The sequence below is a fragment of the Anomaloglossus baeobatrachus genome, chromosome 4 (assembly GCF_048569485.1).
Source record: "Anomaloglossus baeobatrachus isolate aAnoBae1 chromosome 4, aAnoBae1.hap1, whole genome shotgun sequence".
NCBI lineage: Eukaryota > Metazoa > Chordata > Amphibia > Anura > Aromobatidae > Anomaloglossus > Anomaloglossus baeobatrachus.
Window position 1 is genome coordinate 435,405,081 of NC_134356.1, and position 11,051 is coordinate 435,416,131.

The 11,051-nt window shown below is 47.0% G+C and overlaps 1 long non-coding RNA gene across 1 annotated transcript; it reads right to left on the reverse strand.

Moving 5' to 3' along the window:
- Nucleotides 1-1,381: 1,381 nt before the first annotated feature.
- LOC142301627 (uncharacterized) lies at nt 1,382-10,259 on the reverse strand. Its single transcript, XR_012752854.1, has 3 exons — nt 10,112-10,259; nt 7,858-7,971; nt 1,382-1,471 (listed from the first exon to the last, which is right to left on the reverse strand). It is a non-coding gene; the product is annotated as an uncharacterized LOC142301627 (long non-coding RNA).
- Between the last annotated feature and the right edge of the window lie 792 nt (nt 10,260-11,051).

Below are 11,051 nucleotides of genomic sequence, written 5' to 3' on the forward strand. Positions count from 1 at the left end.
GCATACAGCCAAAGCTACCCAGGAGTTCATGAGTGCAAAAAAGTGGAACATTCTGCAATGGCCAAGTCAATCACCAGATCTTAACCCAATTGAGCATGCATTTCACTTGCTCAAATCCAGACTTAAGACGGAAAGACCCACAAACAAGCAAGACCTGAAGGCTGTGGCTGTAAAGGCCTGGCAAAGCATTAAGAAGGAGGAAACCCAGCGTTTGGTGATGTCCATGGGTTCCAGACTTAAGGCAGTAATTGCCTCCAAAGGATTTGCAACAAAATATTGAAAATAAAAATTTGTTTGGGTTTGGTTTATTTGTCCAATTACTTTTGACTTCCTAAAATGTGGAGTGTTTGTAAAGAAATGTGTACAATTCCTACAATTTCTATCAGATATTTTTGTTCAAACCTTCAAATTAAACGTTACAATCTGCACTTGAATTCTGTTGTAGAGGTTTCATTTCAAATCCAATGTGGTGGCATGCAGAGCCCAACTCGCGAAAATTGTGTCACTGTCCAAATATTTCTGGACCTAACTGTATATACACTACACCATATGCACATGCACCTACTATAAACAGCATACATATTAAATACACATATCTATACACACTTATACAGGCATTACACACTGTATGTAATAGACAGTACATGTATAGTACACACATAGATCCACCACATGTACACTATTACTTACATCAGTATTTGTAAGCAATAGTGTACAGGAAAGAAACATAAACAGATAAAATCTATTATGGAAAGATCTGCACCTCTTTTGTGTTTTGTACCAACTTCTTGTTTTGGCTTACAAATTCCAAGCCCAAATCCAGGCCAAAATATGTGTGTGTGAATGTGTCCTTATAGTGTTACTATCCAAGGCCTGAAGAACGACTCCTCTGTAAAGTACATGGGTCACAGCAGCAATTGTCATACCCCCCCACCTTCTCGTATGTGTAGTGCTATTGACTGAAGCTGTCCAGATGGGAGCGCAAAAGGCCAATTCCTATGGAAAGGATTTATTTTTATACCCCCAGGATGGCAGCAGTAATATGGGATAGTGTTTTTAGGATTTCTCCAACAGTTCCTGCAACTTCAGCCGCTCAATAAAGAGATGTGATACAGGGGCGAGGTGTGACCACTGCTGCAATCCTTCTATCCTGCACTACTGCGGCCATTGCACTGGGGTCCTGGAGAGTTACACTACAGGGAGCACGGCGGAGGGGAGAAACAGGCAGGAGAGAGAAAGTCTGAATTTAACTCCATGAATTGTGAAAAACATATAGAATTCCATTATCGATACTTATCCGTGACTTTGTGATGAGCTTTTCCTGCAGAGTCTGAGATGATTAAATCACAATCTTCCATCTCTGACATGGAGGAAACGCTTGTCTTGTCCGGCATCTAAGGGGTCACAACTGCTGGGAAGAAGACTGCGCTGCTCAAGTGATCGCCTGCAGCTGGTGCGAGTGAGGATCCAACTGTGTCATCAGAGAGAAGATGATGATGTCATAAAGGAGAATGTGATGATGTCATAGAGAAGCCCACAACTAGCATAGCACTATCTCCTACAATTCATTTTTTGCAGTAGATTAAATACAGTAATAAGTTGTATGCATAAATATGTAAAGGAGTCATACTGGTGCTAATATACAGCAAAAGCTCATTTTATCTGTGCACAGATCTGACTCCTCTATATAGAAATTGGTTTAAAGGGAACCTGTCAGGTCTCTTCTTCCCTCCAACCAAGTATCATTCATATCTGTATGCCAAATCCCCCCCTAACCAGCCCTGTGTAATGCTATTTACTAACATCAATGCTTAAAAAATAAAGCTTTATAAAGTGCGCTGTTCCTGTGCTAATAAGGCTTCTGACTAGTGGACGGAGCGTCAGTTCCTCAGATTAGTGGCCCTCTTTCCCTGTGGGTGTGATAACATGATTTCCACACATTGGCGTCTCCGCAGCTCCTGAAAGTCTCGCTCATGGAGATCAGGTTATCACATCGGCTTTTTTTAAACATTGATTTTAGGAACTAGCATTACACAGGGCTGGTTAGGAAGGGGATTTTGGCATCCACATGTGACTGCTGCTGGGTTGGAGGGCATAGGTGACCTGACAGGTATTGATGACTACCTGCTGCAACCACTAGAGGGAGCATGGACGCTAATAGAATAAAGCCATACATTATATGTACTGTGTATACTCTATATACTGTATATACTATATAGACAAATGCACACACACTGCATACTGTATACTCTATACCTACAGATACTATATTTACACAAACCTGCCATATATACACCACATACAGATACACATAGACTTTATAGACGCCATACTTTACATATCTGAATATCTACACATCCACCTTATAAACACTGCATGTATATACAGTGGCTACATATGCTGAATACATATATATATATACAGTGCCTACAAGTAGTATTCAACCCCCTGCAGATTTAGCAGGTTTGATAAGATGCAAATAAGTTAGAGCCTGCAAGCTTCAAACAAGAGCAGGATTTATTAACAGATGCATAAATCTTACAAACCAACAAGTTATGTTGCTCAGTTAAATTTTAATAAATTTTCAACATAAAAGTGTGGGTCAATTATTATTCAACCCCTAGGTTTAATATTTTGTGGAATAACCCTTGTTTGCAATTACAGCTAATAATCGTCTTTTATAAGACCTGATTAGGCCGGCACAGGTCTCTGGAGTTATCTTGGCCCACTCCTCCATGCAGATCTTCTCCAAGTTATCTAGGTTCTTTGGGTGTCTCATGTGGACTTTAATCTTGAGCTCCTTCCACAAGTTTTCAATTGGGTTAAGGTCAGGAGACTGACTAGGCCACTGCAACACCTTGATTTTTTCCCTCTTGAACCAGGCCTTGGTTTTATTGGCTGTGTGCTTTGGGTCGTTGTCTTGTTGGAAGATGAAATGACGACCCATCTTAAGATCCTTGATGGAGGAGCGGAGGTTCTTGGCCAAAATCTCCAGGTAGGCCGTGCTATCCATCTTCCCATGGATGCGGACCAGATGGCCAGACCCTTTAGCTGAGAAATAGCTCCACAGCATGATGCTGCCACCACCATGCTTGACTGTAGGGATGGTATTCTTGGGGTCGTATGCAGTGCCATCCAGTCTCCAAACGTCATGTGTGTGGTTGGCACCAAAGATCTCGATCTTGGTCTCATCAGACCAGAGAACCTTGAACCAGACTGTCTCAGTCCTCCAAGTGATCATGAGCAAACTGTAGACGAGCCTTGACATGACGCTTTGAAAGTAAAGGTACCTTACGGGCTCGTCTGGAACGGAGACCATTGCGGTGGAGTACGTTACTTATGGTATTGACTGAAACCAATGTCCCCACTGCCATGAGATCTTCCTGGAGCTCCTTCCTTGTTGTCCTTGGGTTAGCCTTGACTCTTCGGACAAGCCTGGCCTCGGCACGGGTGGAAACGTTCAAAGGCTGTCCAGGCCGTGGAAGGCTAACAGTAGTTCCAAAAGCCTTCCACTTCCGGATGATGCTCCCAACAGTGGAGACAGGTAGGCCCTGTGAAGATGTAATTTACCCTTTCACTGTATATGCTGTGATACTATGTCATGATATGCATATTTCCCTGGTTGTATTAGTTGTAATTCATGTATTTCCTTGGGGGAGCTACTGATCTCAATGTGTCTCTCTCATACAATTGCAGTTTTGGCATCTAATGTGATTATGTAAATAGCCTGTCCTCTTCTTTCCAGAGTTGTGTATCTAATCTGTAATTGAATTGGCCAGTGAAGGAATAGTCATTGTTCTGCACAGCAGGGGATCCCTTCATCTACTGTGGCTAGCAGACATATCAGAGCCCTGTGATGGACCAAACCATTGATGATAGGATGTGTGACCCCCACCCCCTGAACATGGTGGGCTGGTCAAGGAGCACAGACAATGCATTCCCCTTTTTGTAACTTCAGAGCTGAGCTGAAACTTGAAGGGAGCAGGAGCTCCAGCCTGGGTGGCTGTGGACACGGACGGAGCTAGGCCTGTGTGGCGGCCCGTGGGATTGTGTGGAACTCTTTGGACTACTGTAAGGACGATTGCTTTGTAATCCGGTCCGAGGATTGTCGGGAAGGGCCCCCGAATCTGTTTTACGTGGACTTATCGTGTGCTGTTCCAGTGTTCTTGTGAATAAACCTGTTGGATCGTTCCTCGGCCTGTTGTCTCTCCTTGCTCTGCTGTACACCCCGTCACAAACTGGTTGGCAGCGCTGGGATCAGAGCAGAAGGAATGGAGGACAATGGCTCAACATCAGGAACCAGCACTGCAGAGTACAAGACCTGGACTTTGGGGAGCCTGCAATCAAAGGCCCGTGAAGTAGGAGTTCGTTTCAAAGGACTCTCCAAGGAGCAGCTGATTGAGGCGCTAGAAGGAGTCTGCTCGCAAAATGACGTGGAGGAAGGATCCTCACAGCAAAGGGAGGAAAGACGGGAGCTGGAGGTAAATACCCAAAAAAGTCAATGGATTGTGTGGTACAAGGAAAAGATGGCACTGCTTGGAGATGAGGCCACCATAGAAGATAAGAGGGAGGCCATGCGTGGAGCTGAAGAGAAGGAGCGCAGGATGGAGGAGATGGCATTGCTGGATAAGCAGCTCGCTGTGGAAGCCGCGAGAGGTTCCAGACAGACTGTAACCCCAGCACCCATCATGAGGGAACTTCCCAGAGTGTCCCGCAAAGACTTCAAGCAGTTTAATGAGGCTGCTGGTGACATTGAGGGCTTCTTCCAGGACTTTGAGCATCAGTGTCGATTAATGGAAGTCCCAGAAAGGGAGCGCGTCCGGCATCTGGTTGGGCTCTTAGAGGGTGGAGCTGCTGAAGCCTATAGAGCTATGGACCCTCGGTGGAACTGTGAGTATGCGGAGATTAAACAGACTATTCTAAAACATTATGCTGTGACCCCAGACACTTACAGGACTCAGTTCCGTGCTTTAGCCTGTGATGGGGAAGTGTCTTTTAAGATATATGCTCATAGACTCAAACGAATATGTAATCGCTGGCTGGAGGCAGAGGAGGCCTTATCTTGGGAGACCTTCCTGCAGGTCATCCTAAAAGAACAATTCTTTGCCCAGTGCCCCGCTGAGATCCGGGAATGGGTGCGTGAGAGAAAACCAGCGACAGTGGAGGAAGCTGCTGCTCTCGCTGATGAGGCTCTCACCATCAAGCCTCAGTGGAGGGTTCTGTTGGAGGATGGAGAGACGCCTAACAGCTCCACAACACCGGATGCCCCCAGTTATTCTGTCCCCATTGTTCCCCGTTCCTCTAAGCCACCACATGTTGATACCCGTGTTAATGTGCCTCCAGTTGCTTCTACTGCACTTTCTGGAATACGCCGGGGAGAGGAAGTAACAGAGCGCAGGTGTTATGTTTGTAGGCATCCCGGGCATTTGCAGGCCTCATGCCCAGCCAGCCCATGGAGGAATCATCCTCAAACCCCTATAGCACCTTCAGGTGGGAGCCGGCCTCCAAGTTCCCCTACCCCTTACCCAAGAGGACGCCTTGGATGGAGGGAGACCCAGCTCAGATGCTATCAATGTGGACAGCCAGGGCATCGGCAAGTCTCCTGCCCAGCTGTTCAAATGAGGACTGATCCTGCACCCAATCGGATTGTTAATTATTTACAGCCCAGTGCCATGGAGGAAGATGTGGCACCGTTATGTGAGGACTGGCCTAGTGACTCAGCCCCCCATGTTGCACCACCAGGAGTTTACGGGGTGCGACCCGCAGTTATGACGACTTCTGCTCATCGAGGTAAGCACTTGCAGGAGGTTGTGCTGGATGGACAGAGACTTGTTGGATTTTGTGACTCGGGTGCTTTCCTCACACTGGCTGATCCCCGAGTGGTTCGGCCTGAGGCAATCCATAGAGGACCTGGGATTGTTATTGAACTGGCTGGTGGACAATGGAGGACTATTCCCACAGCCACGGTGGATCTGAACTTTGGTTTTGGGGTCAAGCGATGTGTGGTTGGGGTGATGGGTGGTCTGCCTGCAGCTGTTCTCCTGGGCAATGATGTGGGAGAGCTACGATGCCAATTCGTGGCTGCATGAAGCCACATGTAAGTAACGCTCTGCCTGTGTGTACTTAACCAGTGACCTGTAGAGGTCCCTAGTACGTACACAAGTTGGGAGGGGGAGGGATTGTGAAGATGTAATTTACCCTTTCACTGTATATGCTGTGATACTATGTCATGATATGCATATTTCCCTGGTTGTATTAGTTGTAATTCATGTATTTCCTTGGGGGAGCTACTGATCTCAATGTGTCTCTCTCATACAATTGCAGTTTTGGCATCTAATGTGATTATGTAAATAGCCTGTCCTCTTCTTTCCAGAGTTGTGTATCTAATCTGTAATTGAATTGGCCAGTGAAGGAATAGTCATTGTTCTGCACAGCAGGGGATCCCTTCATCTACTGTGGCTAGCAGACATATCAGAGCCCTGTGATGGACCAAACCATTGATGATAGGATGTGTGACCCCCACCCCCTGAACATGGTGGGCTGGTCAAGGAGCACAGACAATGCATTCCCCTTTTTGTAACTTCAGAGCTGAGCTGAAACTTGAAGGGAGCAGGAGCTCCAGCCTGGGTGGCTGTGGACACGGACGGAGCTAGGCCTGTGTGGCGGCCCGTGGGATTGTGTGGAACTCTTTGGACTACTGTAAGGACGATTGCTTTGTAATCCGGTCCGAGGATTGTCGGGAAGGGCCCCCGAATCTGTTTTACGTGGACTTATCGTGTGCTGTTCCAGTGTTCTTGTGAATAAACCTGTTGGATCGTTCCTCGGCCTGTTGTCTCTCCTTGCTCTGCTGTACACCCCGTCACAGGCCCAACTCCTTGGAAAGGGTTTTGTACCCCTTGCCAGCCTTGTGACCCTCCACGATCTTGTCTCTGATGGCCTTGGAATGCTCCTTTGTCTTTCCCATGTTGACCAAGTATGAGTGCTGTTCACAAGTTTGGGGAGGGTCTTAATTAGTCAAAAAAGGCTGGAAAAAGAGATAATTAATCCAAACATGTGAAGCTCATTGTTCTTTGTGCCTGAAATACTTAAAACTTTAGGGGAACCAAACAGAATTCTGGTGGTTTGAGGGGTTGAATAATAAATGACCCTCTGAATAAACTTTTCACAATTTAAAAAAAAAAAAAAAAGAAATAACGTTCTTTTTTGCTGCAGTGCATTTCGCACTTCCAGGCTGATCTACAGTCCAAATGTCACAATGCCAAGTTAATTCCGAATGTGTAAACCTGCTAAATCTGCAGGGGGTTGAATACTACTTGTAGGCACTGTATATACACAGTATAATCAAACACATCATATATCTAAGTACATATATGTATGTTTAAAGGGAATCTGTCACCAGGTTTTTGCCACTTAATCAGAGCATCATAACATAGGGGCAGAGATCCTGATTCCAGCAATGTGTCAATTACTGTGCTGCTCAGTGTAGCTTTGATAAAATCACTGTTTAATCAGCAGTAGATTATCATTACAGGACTACTTGGCGTGCGTCAGGTAGTCCAGCATATCCATGAGCTCTGTATAACTGCTAGATCTGCAGCAGAGAAAGCAGTGATTTTATTAAAATTACAGTAAACAGCTCAGTAGGTGACATATCGCTGGAATCAGGGTCTCTGTCTCTACATTATGCTGCTCTCAGATGGGGAGCAAAAACCTGGTGACAGATTCCTTTTAAAATACACACATTACACATACAAGCTACGATGGAAGTATATACAGTATACATACACCACATACTATATATATACACAAATATGAGCTTTTCTTGCAGAGTCTGAGATAATTAAATCCCAACCTTACATCTGTGACATGGAGGAAACGCTTGTCTTGTTCAGCATCTAAGGAGACGCAACTGGTGGGAAAAGACTGCGCTGCTCAAGTGATCGCCTGCAGCTGGTGCGAGTGAGGATCCAGCTGTGTCATCAGAGAAAAGACATTGATGCCATAAGGGAAAAATGATGATGTCATAATGAAGAAGACGATGATATCAAAAAGAGAGAAATGAAAAAAATATTGGAATCCGGCTCCACAAATGTTAAACTTCTTTGTTCCTTACAGTGTGATACAAACCAAATGCAAAACCAATGCACCAAAAAAACGCATCAAAAAAGCAGCGTGCGCACAAGGTCTTACAGTGTGAGGCTATGTGCGCACGTGTGCGCTCTGCACCGCACCTAAAAGGTGCGCTTCAGAGCGCAGCTGAAAAGCTGCGTTCTGAAGCGCATGGTGCCGGCAGAGAACGTGCGCTCTGCATGCTGCCTCTCCCTATAGACAGCATGCAAACCTCACGGAAGAAGTGACATGTCACTTCTTAGAACGCAGCGATTCGGGCAGCAGCCGAATCGCTGCGTTCTAATAGGCCACGTGCGCACGGCTCCTGCACAATCTCCATAGACTGTGCAGGGGACGCAGGACGCATGCAGTTACGCTGTGCTGCAGATAGCAGCGTAACTGCATGTAATACGCACACGTGCGCACATAGCCTTATACAAACTGCAGCAAAAACGCATCACAAAAAGCAGAGTGCGCACAAGGCCTTACAGTATTATACAAACTGCAGCAAAAACGCATCACAAAAAGCAGCGTGCGCACAAGGCCTTACAGTGTTATACAAACTGCAGCAAAAACGCATCACAAAAAGCAGCGTGCGCACAAGGCTGCGCACGTTGCGTAATTACATGCAGTTACGCTGCACTTTGTAGCGCAGCGTAACTGCATGCGTCCTGGGTCCTCAGCACAATCTATGGAGATTGTGCAGGAGCCGTGCGCACGTGGCGTCTTAGAGCGCAGCGCTTCGGCTGCTGCCCGAAGCGCGCGTTCTAAGAAGTGACATGTCACTTCTTCCGTGCGCTTTGCCGGCAGCCACTGCTCTGTCTATGGGAGGAGCTGCATGCAGAGCGCACGTTCTCTTCCGGCACCATGCGCTTCAGAACGGAGCTTTTCAGCTGCGCTCTGAAGCGCACCCTTTAGGTGCGGTGCAGAGCGCACACGTGCGCACATAGCCTACAGTGTTATACAAACTGCACCAAAAACGCATCACAAAAAGCAACGAGCACACAAGGCCTTAGGCTATCTGCGCACGTTGCGTACTTCACTGCAGAAATTTCTGCAGCAATCTGAAGAGCACACGTGCGCTTCAAATCGCTGCCGAAAATGTCCGTAGTGAAAAAAAAAGAAAGCCGATTCCATGCGCTCTGCCTGCTGCTCCTCCCATAGACAGAGCAGGAGCTGCCGGCAAAGCGCACGGAAGAAGTGACATGTCACTTCTTAGAACGCGCGCTTCGGACAGCAGCCGAAGCGCTGCGCACTAAGACACCACGTGCGCACGGCCCCTGCACAATCTCCATAGATTTTGCAGGGGATGCAGGACGCATGGTTATGCTGCGCTACAAAGCCTTACAGGTTATACAAACTGCACGAAAAACGCATCACAAAAAACAACGTGCGCACAAGGCCTTACAGTGTTATACAAACTGCACCAAAAACGCATCACAAAAAGCAGCGTGCGCACAAGGCCTTATAGTGTTATACAAACTGCACACGACAATTTCCCTTCTGACCCAAACAACGCGGTTCAGATGTGAAGCCTCCTTAGCCATGTCCTTTGTTCCTATAGAGACTCCCAGGACTGGGAGTGACAGCAATATCTCTGCAGTTCATTATTTTCAGTACAGTATCTGTTTTGTAATCTGGAATTCATATTTATTTAGGTTTCTCTCTGTTACCTGTCACCGCCCCTCCCCCCAGCTCACACCAAACAGTATTTACCCAGCAATCTCTACTATTGTGCCTATGCTAAATGCCATAAATATGACCCTCCTGATACAAACATGGAGCCTAATTTTGGCCAGTTTTAGCCTGAAGCTATGAACGCTCTATTTGTTGCACATATCTGCAGCACACAGGTGGAATATTCGGGGCTCTGTCATTTCTTTATACCGGGTGACTTAGCTCAGAGATCTGAATCCTCTATAGATGATGACACGACACTACCTGCAGCCGCCAGCAGAGGGAGCACGGGCGCTGACTGCATAAGGCCATACACTCCATGTACCGTGTGACTGCTGCGCCCCTGCGGGCTCCTCCTTCCGGCCTCGGTCACCGCCCTCTTCCTGCTCCCGGCTGTCGTCCTTCTCTAGTGCTCCGGGCCGCCGGGGACAGGAGCGGAGGAGCGGTATGAGTTCCTGGGACCTCCGGTTACTGCAGCAGGACCGTTGGGGGCTCGCGCCATGCAGAGGACGTCGCGCAGCGTGATGACATCACATCGCGCGACCCTGCGTCCACTGTGAGACGTGATGTAGATGAGGAGATGGAGACTGCGGTGGACAGGAGCCTGGATTATTGTGCGTGTAAGCTTTTTATATTCTTATATTATTAGGCTACGGAATGGGGGACTGTAGGGGAGACTTCATAGTTATGGGGACATTATACTGGGGGCTGTAGAGGATATGCTACTGGGTGCTGTTGGAACATTATACTATATTGGGGTGTGTGGAGCATATTATACTGGGGGTTGTAGAGGATATGCTACTGGGTGCTGTTGGAACATTATACTATATTGGGGTGTGTGGAGCATATTATACTAGGTGCTGTAGAGGATATGCTACTGGGTGCTGTGGGGACATTATGCTATATTGGGGTGTGTGGAGCATATTATACTGGGGGCTGTAGAGGATATGCTACTGGGTGCTGTGGGGACATTATACTATATTGGGTGTGTGGAGAATATTATACTGGGGGCTGTAGAGGATATGCTACTGGGTGCTGTGGGGACATTATACTATATTGGGGTGTGTGGAGCATATTATACTGGGGTTGTAGAGGATATGCTACTGGGTGCTGTGGGGGCATTATACTATATTGGGGTGTGTGGAGCATATTATACTGGGGGCTGTAGAGGATATGATACTGGGAGCTGTGGGGACATTATGCTATATTGGGGTGTGTGGAGCATATTATACTGGGGGCTGTAGAGGATATGCTACTGGGTGCTG